Below are 11,925 nucleotides of genomic sequence, written 5' to 3'. Positions count from 1 at the left end.
GTTTTCATTTGTTAGACTTCCGTAGCGAATTTTCGTTCGTTAAATTTCTGCCAGGGACCTATCCATAATTATTTTCTTTGCAGATTAGTCCCTAATCTTTAAACGGTCATAACTTTTTGCTCGTTTATCCAAATCCAAAGAAATCAATGCCAAATTCTTCGTTACGATCCCCTCTATTCGGATAATAACTAAGGGAAACTTAAGGTGGCTACTTTAATACACATCTAGGTGGATTGGTTGCGGACACCTGGAGAATCCAGTGTTGTCCTAGGATATCCCGGAGTATCCGTGTGATCATCCTATGGAATGACACCCAGGCTCAAAGGGATCATAAGATTATTCATGCTAGAAACTTCCATGTGCAGCAACAAGCCATTATGGGCTCTAGCATAGTTGAGTAAGTTGTGTGACCTCTTTCAGTGGTAGGCTAGCAGATGTAGGGGAAAGTAGGTGGTAATGTCTACCCAGAGTAAAGAGTTCATGCTTCAGAAAGACTATGTCTCGATCTTCCGATCATGAATGCGGTCGAGTCTTGTGGGGAAAAGTGTGCAAACCTCTGCAGAGTGTATAAACTAATCATGATTACCCGTGTCCCCGGTTATGGACATTTTGAGTATCTGGTATTTGAATTATTGATTGATCTCATCACTTTACTTAATGAATTTGTTGGGTTATTAATTTTATTACATGGTAATTTTGGATTGATTTGGGGGAATCTTCTCAATAATGGCATAAACCTGGTAGTTAAATAAAATCTACTCCTTTGTTGTAGGGAAAAATTAGCTTTATGCAAATATTAAACTTAGAGCCTCCACCAGCCAAATATGCATGTAGTGATAGCTATTATTCCATCATTTTCTCTATAGTGTGATCTTGCCAGCATATTGCATGTGCTGACCTACACGGCTGCAACGTATCATGTTGCAGAATTTTCAAACGAATAGTAAGGTGCGATAGGTCGTTGTCATGCACTCAGTTTTGCCGTGGAGTTGGATGGACTCATTTATCTTTGAAGCTTCCGTAGTTATTTAGATGGCCTTCAGCCATATTATTGTAATAAGTACACTTTATGAGACACTCGGTGTAATAAGTGTGGGATTGAACTCTGTTATAAATCCTCGAGTACTGTGTGTCAGCTATACTGATCCAGGGATGACACTTAAGCACAAAGACTACGGTCCATTGGGATCGGGTCTCTACAAGATGGTATCAGAGCACACACTGACTGTAGGATGCGACCACTGGGAAAAGCTACAGGATTACTCTTCTCTACTCATTTCTAACTCTTCTCTATTTCTACACTATAGATGACGGACCCAAGGAACAAGTTCACTCGTCAGGATGACAACACCCCTTTCGGACGACACTTGAAGGAAGTCACTAGGTACCTGAACATCGGCATACCAAGCTTCACCGGAACCTTCACCGCCACTTTACCATAAGAGGGGCGCTGGATGATTCAAGAAGGACTTATGCACCAATTACCACGCCCATCGAGTTTTCCTTTGATGCACCAACCTGGAGTTTAGGAAAGAGCATGACCGCCCACATCACCATTGGACGCATAGGCGAGGTGTACAACAAGGATCTTAAAGACACCACCTACCAGATATGTGGATGCCGACATGAGCAATGGGAGATGATTCGCACCAGGAAGGATAATTCTATTGCAGCCTACATATAGGGGTTGAACCAGCACATTCATCGTTATGAGAACCAGATGTGCGCTAACATGATAGATACGAAGAAGGTGATGACCCGGAATATGGAGCTAGAAGAGGAAATCAAGGCTACACGTGATGGATATGAAGAAGAAATTGCTGTACTACTGTAGCAGAATGAAGACCTTAGGAGGAAGCTAGGAATACCCGTGGTGAAGCCCGAGCCTAGAGTGGACATTCGTTCTGACGACTACATCATACTAGATGACATAGACACAGACCCCGACAGCGATGATGAAGACAGTGATGATAATGAAGACAAAGCTGGAGCGGATATTGTGGAGTCTTCCACCGATAAAAATTTCTAGTTGACCGCCATATCACTATTAGTATTCTTCCAAGTAGTTAGAATTGTGCGAGATCTTGTAATAGTAGCTTAGGTCAATTGTATGAATCTTGTTTGAATTGAGTGGTGTGAATTGAATATGTTTGTCTCATGTGCGTATGGGTAGTGAAATATCTCTTTAGACCCTATTTTCTATTCTATTCTCACCCATCTAAACCTATCGGATGCCTTTGAGATGTGACCCCGGATTCGTTTTCCCGCTGGAGCTCACTCAGTTGATCCAACATCAGAATGCCTTGATGCAGTTGCTCGTTCAGAACCAAGGCAACAACAACAACAACAACCCACCACCACCACCCCCAGTTGACAACTTAGCCTGTTTTCTAAGGTTGAATTTGTCGGTGTTCTCTAGCAGCACCGAGCCGATTGTTGCTGATGACTGGCTCCGTAAGATTGGAAGGGAGATGACCACCGCAGGTTGCACAAATGCTGAGAAGGTGTGCTTTGCCGCACATCAACTAGATGGACCCGCAACCTCATGGTGGGAGAATTACACCGCTGATACGTCTCCAATGTATCTATATTATCTTCTGTTTTGGACATTACTGGGCTTTATTATTCGCTTTTATATTATTTTTGTGACTAACCTATTAACCGGAGGCCCAGCCAAGAATTGTTGTTTTTTAGCTATTTTAGGGTTTCGAAGAAAAGGAATATCAAACGGAGTCCAAACGGAATGAAACCTTCGGGAACGTGATTTTTGGAACGAACAAGATCCAGGAGACTTGGACCCTACGTCAAGCAACCAACAGGGAAGCCACGAGATAGGGGGCGCGCCTACCCCCCAGGCGCGCCCTCCACCCTCATGGGCCCCCTGTTGCTCCACCGACGTACTCATTCCTCCTATATATACCTACGTACCCCCCAAATGATCAAATACGGAGCCAAAACCCTAATTCCACCGTCGTAACTTTCTGTATCCATGAGATCCCATCTTGGGGCCTGTTCCGGAGCTCCGCCGGAGGGGGCATCGATCACGGAGGGCTTCTACATCAACATCGTAGCCTCTTCGATGAAGTGTGAGTAGTTTACCTCAGACCTTCGGGTCCATAGTTATTAGCTTCCTTCTTCTCTCTTTTTGGATCTCAATACAAAGTTCTCCCCCTCTCTTGTGGAGATCCATTCGATGTAATCTTCTTTTGTGGTGTGTTTGTTGAGACCGATGAATTGTGGGTTTATGATCAAGTTTATCTATGAACAATATTTGAATCTTCTCTGAATTCTTTTATGTATGATTGGTTATCTTTGCAAGTCTCTTCGAATTATCAGTTTGGTTTGGCCTACTAGATTGATCTTTCTTGCAATGGGAGAAGTGCTTAGCTTTGGGTTCAATCTTGCGGTGTCCTTTCCCAGTGACAGTAGGGGCAGCAAGGCACGTATTGTATTGTTGCCATCGAGGATAACAAGATGGGGTTTTTATCATATTGCATGAATTTATCCCTCTACATCATGTCATCTTGCTTAAAGCGTTACTCTATTCTCTTGAACTTAATACTCTAGATGCATGCTGGATAGCGATCGATGTGTGGAGTAATAGTAGTAGATGCAGGCAGGAGTCGGTCTACTTGTCTTGGACATCATGCCTGTATACATGATCATACTTGGATATTCTCATAACTATGCTCAATTCTGTCAATTGCTCAACAGTAATTTGTTCACCCACCGTAAAATACTTATGCTCTTGAGAGAAGCCACTAGTGAAACCTATGGCCCCCGGGTCTATCTTCATAATATTAATATTCCAACACTTAGTTATTTCCTTTGCTTTTTTACTTTGCTTTTATTTTACTTTGCATCTTTATCATAAAAATACCAAAAATATTATCTTATCATATCTATCAGATCTCACTCTCGTAAGTGACCGTGTAGGGATTGACAACCCCTTATTGCGTTGGTTGAGAGGATTTATTTGTTTTGTGTAGGTGCGAGGGACTCGCATGTAGCCTCCTACTGGATTGATACCTTGGTTCTCAAAAACTGAGGAAATACTTATGCTACATTGATGCATCACCCTTTCCTCTTCAAGGGAAAACCAACGCAGTGCTCAAGAGGTAGCAAGAAGGATTTCTGGCGCCGTTGCCGGGGAGGTCTACGCAAAAGTCAACATACCAAGTACCCATCACAAACCCTAATCTCCCGCATTACATTATTTGCCATTTTCCTCTCGTTTCCTCTCCCCCGCTTCACCCTTGCCATTTTATTGGCCCTCTCTCTCTCTCTATCCTCCCTCTCTTTCTCTATTTAACTTTTTTCCCATTCCTCGTTTGCTTGTGTGTTGGATTGCTTGCTTGTCACGATGGCTCAAGATAACACTAAATTATGTGACTTTACCAATACCAACAACAATGATTTTATTAGCACTCCGATTGCTCCTCTTACCGATGCTGAACCTTGTGAAATTAATGCTGCCTTGCTGAATCTTGTCATGAAAGATCCGTTTTCCGGCCTTCCTAGTGAAGATGCCGCTACCCATCTAAATAGCTTCGTTGATTTGTGTGATATGCAAAAGAAGAAAGATGTGGACAATGATATTGTTAAATTGAAGCTATTTCCTTTTTCGCCTAGAGATCATGCTAAAGCTTGGTTTTCGTCTTTGCCTAAAAATAGTATTGATTCTTGGAATAAGTGCAAGGATGCTTTTATCTCTAAGTATTTTCCTCCCGCTAAAATCATCTCTCTTAGAAACGATATTATGAATTTTAAGCAACTTGATCATGAACATGTTGCAGAAGCTTGGGAGAGGATGAAATTAATGATACGTAATTGCCCAACACATGGTTTGAATTTGTGGATGATTATACAAAAATTTTATGCCGGATTGAATTTTGCTTCTAGAAATCTTTTAGATTCGGCCGCGGTAGGCACTTTTATGGAAATCACTTTAGGAGAAGCTACTAAACTCCTAGATAATATTATGGTTAATTATTCTCAATGGCACACTGAAAGATCTACTAATAAGAAAGTGCATGCGATAGAAGAAATCAATGTTTTGAGTGGAAAGATGGATGAACTTATGAAATTATTTGCTAATAAAAGGGTTTCTTCTGATCCTAATGATATACCTTTATCTACTTTTATTGAGAATAATAATGAATCTATGGATGTGAATTTTGTTGGTAGGAATAATTTTGCTAACAACGCGTGTCGGTGTCAAAACCGGCGGATCTCGGGTAGGGGGTCCCGAACTATGCGTCTAAGGCGGATGGTAACAGGAGGCAGGGGACACGATGTTTACCCAGGATCGGGCCCTCTTGTCGGAGTTTTGGAAACGGGGGTCCCCAGACTTGCCTGCCTGCGGCCTGCGGCATGGCTCAAAGGGGGGCCCAGCGCAGCCCATCTTCACCAACACAAACCCAAGACCCTCGCGAGGGGCCAATCCTCACGGGGCGGACGACGCGGAGCTTCCTCAGGCACGGCCTCGTTGGGCTGGCTCACGAGGAGGCGGAGAGATCAAGGCAGGGTACCTCACGAGGTGCCCGTGACGCAAGCCATGACGACCGGGGGCACCAGGCGGGTGCCAGCCCGCGCAGTGTCCTCCCTTCCTCTTTGGTGCAAAGAGGGCAAGCCCAGCCGCGGAGTACCGAGGCATCAGGCAAAGGTTGCCGTTTCGGTGCAACGAGACCAAGACCAGGAGTACTACGAGACGGAGGTCACCGTGGAGCCCAAGACTGCGTCATCACCAGAGCTTTGCGCAGGCGAAGACTACTTTTGTCAGGATAGTTGATACTAGATGCCCCCTTCAAATTAGCCCGCCATTGTTGGCTCCCTTTCCGCTCGATATTTGGAAAGAGGACCAGGGCCTCTATAAATAGGACCAGCCACCCACAGAGCCAAGGGGCGGAGAAGAGAGCCGAGCCGGAGGGTTGGAAGGATAGAGAAGATCAGAAAGAGAGAGAGAGAGAGAAAGGTGACTGAGCTCCTCCCAGCAGTTCATCGCCTCAGCTAAGAACAGACCCTCGCGAGGCTGTTCTTCCTTGTATTGTTCATCATCATCACCTCAAGAGGCAATCCACCACACCACACACTGGAGTAGGGTATTACACCACAACGGTGGCCCGAACCAGTATAAACCATGCGTCTCTTGTGTTGTTTTTTCCATAGTTCAGATCCTAGCAAGGCGGAGGGGTGCAGGATGGTAGGAGGCGAAATCTCCGCGCGCACCCCAGTGTTCGAACCTCAAGGGTCTGCCGGAACCCGGAATCCGACATTTGGCGCGCCAGGTAGGGGTGCGCTGGGATTCGTCTTCCACCACCCCGTTCTCCTCCTACCATCACGCCCATGTCTGACACTCGTCAGGCCCGCGCCGAGCGCCGGGCCGCGCTCGCTTCCCGCGTCGCCCAGACGGCCCCTGTCGGCGGGCGTCCTCGCCGTTCCCCGTCGCCTGCCGTCAACGCCGCCACCGGCCCGGCGGGGGACGAGCAGCGAGCATCGTCCCAGCATCCGTCCGTGCGGCAAGACGGCCGCACCGCAACTCCCTCGCTCACCCCAGCTGGTTCTTCACCTCACGCGCTCCGCGCACCCATGGAGCCCCGCAACCTCTCCCCCGCCCATCGCGCTGCACCAACACCCCCGGTCGTCGCGGCCCTCTTGGGCGGCTCGCAGGCACCGCCTACAAGTCACCACGTCAAGCCGTTCATCCGCCGGGTCAGCGCCGCTTCCACGCGGCAGGGGGCTCCCCTGGACCGGGCGGCGCCCGAGACCAGCCTGACCTTCAGCTCAGAGGACCACCCCTCCAACTCGGCCTGCTCGGGTGCGCTCCCCATGCTGTGCACCCCCACCATCTGCAAGGTGGCCGTCACCAGAACCCTCATTGATGGCGGCGCGGGCCTTAGCATGCTCTCGGTCGAGGCCTTCGACCTCCTCTGCATACCCCTGGAACGGCTGCAACCCAGCCGGCCCTTCTCAGGCGTTGGGGGCAAGTCATCCAGCTCCTTGGGACAGATCCGGCTCCCAGTAACCTTCAGCACCTACGACAACTTCCGCACGGAGCTGGTCGACTTCGACATCGCCCCCACTACACCACAACACCTGATTGGGGGCAATTAACTGCCGGGAGAAATAGTAGAATAAGGGCAAATCATCTGCCAGGAATCTTAGTACTGCCGTTAGAACTACTTAAGGGCAAAGTAACTGCCGGGAGAAGATGAGCATCGAGGACACCTAAACTGCCGACAATGACAAACACTTCTTGGGTCACTATATTTGCCGGGAGAAGTACCCCTCGGCCCATTATCTGCCGGCGACTTAGTGGCGCGAGATACTGGGCCTAAAACGCGCGCTGGCGCGGGAGTTGCCCAAAAGTTCGCACCAAATAAATAAAGCCCCCGAGCCCAATTGCCGTTCCCCAAATCCCTCCACCCAGATCCAGCGCCGCCGCACCAACTACTCCACCGCCGTCCCTTCCAAACCCTGTTCTCCCCTTCCTTGTGCGGCGCCGCCCCTACCTCTCTTCCTCCGCTGACCTCCCGTTCGGTGGAAGCAGCGCAGCCATTGCCGGATCTGGCCGGGCTGGTCATCGGTGCTGTTCGGATCTGGCCGCGCTGGTCGTCCGTGCTGCCGGATCTGGCTGCTCCGGGCCTCATCAACGCCGCCCCGGTTGTTCAACTCTCCACCGCCACTTCCCCATCATCATTCCATATGCCTTGCCCGGATCCGTGAGAGGGTAAGATCGGGAGTGTAGCCGCTTGTCTCCCGAGGAGCTCGTCCCCGACGGCCTCTCTATGGACTTCCTCCACCACACTCCCAACGCCACTGCCTTCAAAACGCGGTCCCATAACCCAGTACTTTCGCGGGAAAAGCACCAGATCGTCCATCGACCGCGAGCTGCATCGACATCGAGCGTTCCTCTTCTTGGTGGGGCGTGCACCTTCTGGGGGTGAAGGCCTGCAGCACCTGCTGCTATGGAGAACGGATGGCGCGGTGGTCGTAGGGCTGCTCCAAAACTCCTCCTACAGTTGTCACCAGTCACACCACGACGCCTCTCTCTTCATCGAGCTCATCACCTGTATGTATGGATCAAGATGCTATTCCCTGTTTTTTTCCTTGTATGTCTGTTCAGAGTACAACAAGGACACACTCACATTCACAACGCACCAACTAAACCTTGTGTAGCAAATAACCATTATTGTAGGAGAATTATGAAGTAATTTTCATTTATAAACTTATCTAGTATTCTGATAACCTAATTTATCTTTTACCTAATTAACCAGTATACACAGCAGTGTGCATCGTTTAAGCCTTGAGCATTAGTTCAGTTATGCGTACATTATGTGAAGGTTTGTTGCTCTAACTTGTCATGCTTGAGAAGCCATATAGTTGGTCCTTATCAGTTATGATAGCAGAAGCATATGGGAAACGGATTTTTCAGCGCACGGCGGCAACAGCCCACTGTATCTATGCCGTCTGCGCGTGCTGTTAGATACGAGCTAAAACTGCCAGCTTTTAGTTTGGCTATTTGATTCATCTATATGAGTGATGGATATGGTATGCTGACAGATCAAGACGTGGTGTGTTAAATGCCTGTCGCGGGGGACTATACTCAGCAGGCTCACACCACGGATCAGGAATTTTGGTTCTGGAAAAGGATGCAGGGACGGGTGTGGTGCACAGTATTGAGGGGGTGCATGGCATTTTTCCCCCATGGGACCTTAAAAAATGTAGTTGGCCGGTGCGCTTGTGCATTAAATGAGTCAAATGAAATTGATTTTTTTCTAAAAATTGGACCTGGCGCTGTCAGCACAAAAAGATAGCCACATTAGCTGGCCTTGATATTTTGGTCTCGGTAGTCTTGCTGCCGTCAGTGGCTCGTATTTAGAACTAGTGCACAGCGACAACGTGGTCCGGTGCAGATACGAAAAGCCTTGGCTCAACCGTGTGCCATACCTATTCAAATGAGCCGATGGATATATCTAGGAAATTTGAGAAAAGCTATGCATCAATGCACGGCACTGATCCACGAGCAATCATGCAGGCGAGATATGCATCCCACTAGACGCCATGCGTCAAAAGTAGTTTTCGAAGTATATGGTCCTGTTTCAGCTCTAAGAATCAGTTTTAAAACAAAGCAAGAATAGGGTCAGGTATACAAGGTCAGATGGAATTTTCTTAGAATGTAGGCCATGTTTCGTTTGAAAAAGAAGGGTATGTTACTGACATATACTTTCAGTTCTTATCCATCTGTCGAAGATAAATACTGCAAACGAGATCGCCGCCCAAATATGAACAGTTCAGAATCTTCGAACTTGTGCAAAGTTGTTCTTCTGCTAACAAAATCTTGAGATTTGACAATTTTCATCAGTTGTTTCGATTATGTTACCTATTCAATTGTTGTCGCCTTTGTGATATGCAATCTCGCACCTCATCGGCTTTCTTCTGATACAAAATGGCATGTATTTATATGTGTCTTTGAGAAAAATATTGCATCATCATTATTATATTGGTATATGCACCGGAGAAAACATAAATTGCAGTTGAATATTAAACAAGTATTTTACAAAAAAAATTTGTGTTCTATTCTCAAAGACTAAATAAAAGTATAAATACCAACTACATTTTACCCGTTCTATTGCTAACCAAGTAACCATCATTACAGAAGCTGGCATCTTCATTTCAAAAATAGATAAAAGAGGAAAAGGGGATACCAGAAGACACAAGCATGTAAGCTTATGTTTTTGTGATTATATTTTACCAATGAACATTATGTTTGATTGCTTAAAAGTCTTTACTTCTAATGCAGCTGGAAGTATTCTAAGTGTATGGCAGAAGCAAGCTGAGGTAATATGCCTTGGACTCACTTACATCTTTACAATTGTTTAGATCTGTGGCTGTCTCACCCCTTGTAAAGTAGTAATTTCTGAATTCGGTTTCTCCAGGGCATTAGTTGCACCTTTCTTGTACATGTGTATCCTATATATTAGCAAAAACTGTGAAATAGCATAATGCCATGTTGGAATTCACGATTACACTTAAAATGACAGTTATCTTCATGATAGCTCCAAGCTTTATTCTAGAAGCTTAGTTTGGTTAGACACCATCAAAACCATAATACAGTTCTATCTTGCAGCAATACTTATATCAGTAATGACATTACACATAATTAAGTGATGGCTATATGTCTCATTACAGCTTTGACAATGACCTCAGGATCAGTAATATGCAGCTGAACTAATACCTTATGCATGATTCATAAGTAACATGGATTGGCGTTAGCCAACACGGGTGGACAATTCTTTGCTCAATGAACCTCTCTTGACTACTTTGTCATTCTTTGCAATTTCGCCCTTAATGTAATCAGATTGGTATTGTACATGAGCCAAACTTGAAAATTGTTTTTAGTCATGAACATAGTTGATATATTTACTTTTATGTTGGCTTTCATAGTACTAACTGATCTATTTCTTTGCATAACTATATCATATATAATAGCTTATAAGACGCATTGATTTCTGTTCTAGTAGCTAGCTATGACCAATGTATGCATAGGGCCAGAATTTGTGAATACTGTAAAGAAACTATAGTATCTTGTCTACAAGATTATATATTATAGTTCTTATGTATATTTGTTGCAGGTATCTCAAAGATACACAAGTTGCTGGAGGTTTGGAAGATGTACAAGTTGCTGGAGGTTTGGACGATCTTACAAGTTGGTGGAGTGATAATATATATTACCTCCATCCCAAATTACGTTGTCTTAGACTAGAAGGTGTTTTGGTACATCCGTATCTAGACAAATAATTTGGGAGATAGGGAGTATGTAATATGCCTTCTTTGTTGAGCCTGAAGATTTTGCAAGTTTCACTTTGCTCATTTTGGTGGTTGTTTTGGCACATAAGCCATGGAATGCTCATTTTGGATGTGTGGCACAATTTCTTTTCCTAGAAACATATGTACTTTGCATTGTGGCAGAATGTTCTTATGTATTTGATTGGTTAATGTTATTGAATGAGACCTTGCATGTAACATTGATTAAAGTGTGTGTATAGATTGTGTGATATGTCTTCATTGCCTCAACATAGTGGCCGTGTCTTAAATTAGGGATATATTGCACTGACTGAAACAACGCGTGTGTGCTGGCATATTACCTGCCGGGTAAATGTCCTTGTGCAGGCTATAGAACTGCCGGTAAGATGTAGTTCCTATTAGATGACTAATCTGCCGGGAGAAAACAAACTGCCGGCCAATACAATGGTCACGGTAGAAAAACTGCCAGGAAATGGTTATCTGCTGGGAGAAATAATCCTCGGCAGCCGTTCTCGTGGCAGTTCTATCTGCCGGGAGAAACTCTGTCCCGGCAGTTTATCTGCCCTCTTAAGTGCATTATCCTGACAGATTACATGCCATTGCATCCGTGTTGTGGTGTACCCCATCGGCCTCCCCTACAACGCCATCCTCGGCTACCCAGCGCTGGCCCAGTTCATGGCCGCGACGCACCCGGCGTACAACCTCATGAAGATGCCCGGGAGTAGCGGTGTCCTCATTGTGCACGGGGACACCGGGGACGCGCTGCGGGTGCTCAAGCTCGCCTTCAAGACGGCGGCGTCGGCACAGCCCGCCAACTTGGAGACCCTCGGGCCCAAGGGGGCTGCACCCGCCAAGAAGAAACAGTTGTTCACCCAAGACAAGGCAGAAACCAAGCAGATACCCGTCGATGAGGACGGATCCACCAACGCCACTTTCACCAGAGGCGCCCACCTCAAACCCGAGCAGGAGAAGGCCCTGGTCGGGTTCCTGCGTGCAAACAAGAAGGTATTCGCTTGGGAGCCTGACCAGTTGGCAGGGATCCCTAGGAGTGTAATCGAGCATCACCTCAACGTGTGCCCCAACGTGCACCCTATGAAGCAGAAGGCCAGGCGGCAGTCC

The 11,925-nt window shown here is 46.4% G+C and overlaps 1 long non-coding RNA gene across 1 annotated transcript; it reads left to right on the top strand.

Annotated features, from left to right (window-relative positions):
* The first annotated feature begins 7,382 nt into the window (after nt 1–7,382).
* Nucleotides 7,383–11,025, top strand: LOC125514356. The gene is made up of 4 exons (XR_007286357.1): nt 7,383–8,071; nt 9,659–9,723; nt 9,803–9,840; nt 10,635–11,025. It is a non-coding gene; the product is annotated as an uncharacterized LOC125514356 (long non-coding RNA).
* The last annotated feature ends 900 nt before the right edge of the window (nt 11,026–11,925 follow it).

This window comes from Triticum urartu, chromosome 6, assembly GCF_003073215.2.
Source record: "Triticum urartu cultivar G1812 chromosome 6, Tu2.1, whole genome shotgun sequence".
Lineage (NCBI taxonomy): Eukaryota > Viridiplantae > Streptophyta > Magnoliopsida > Poales > Poaceae > Triticum > Triticum urartu.
This window is presented reverse-complemented; position numbering and strand designations above follow the sequence as displayed.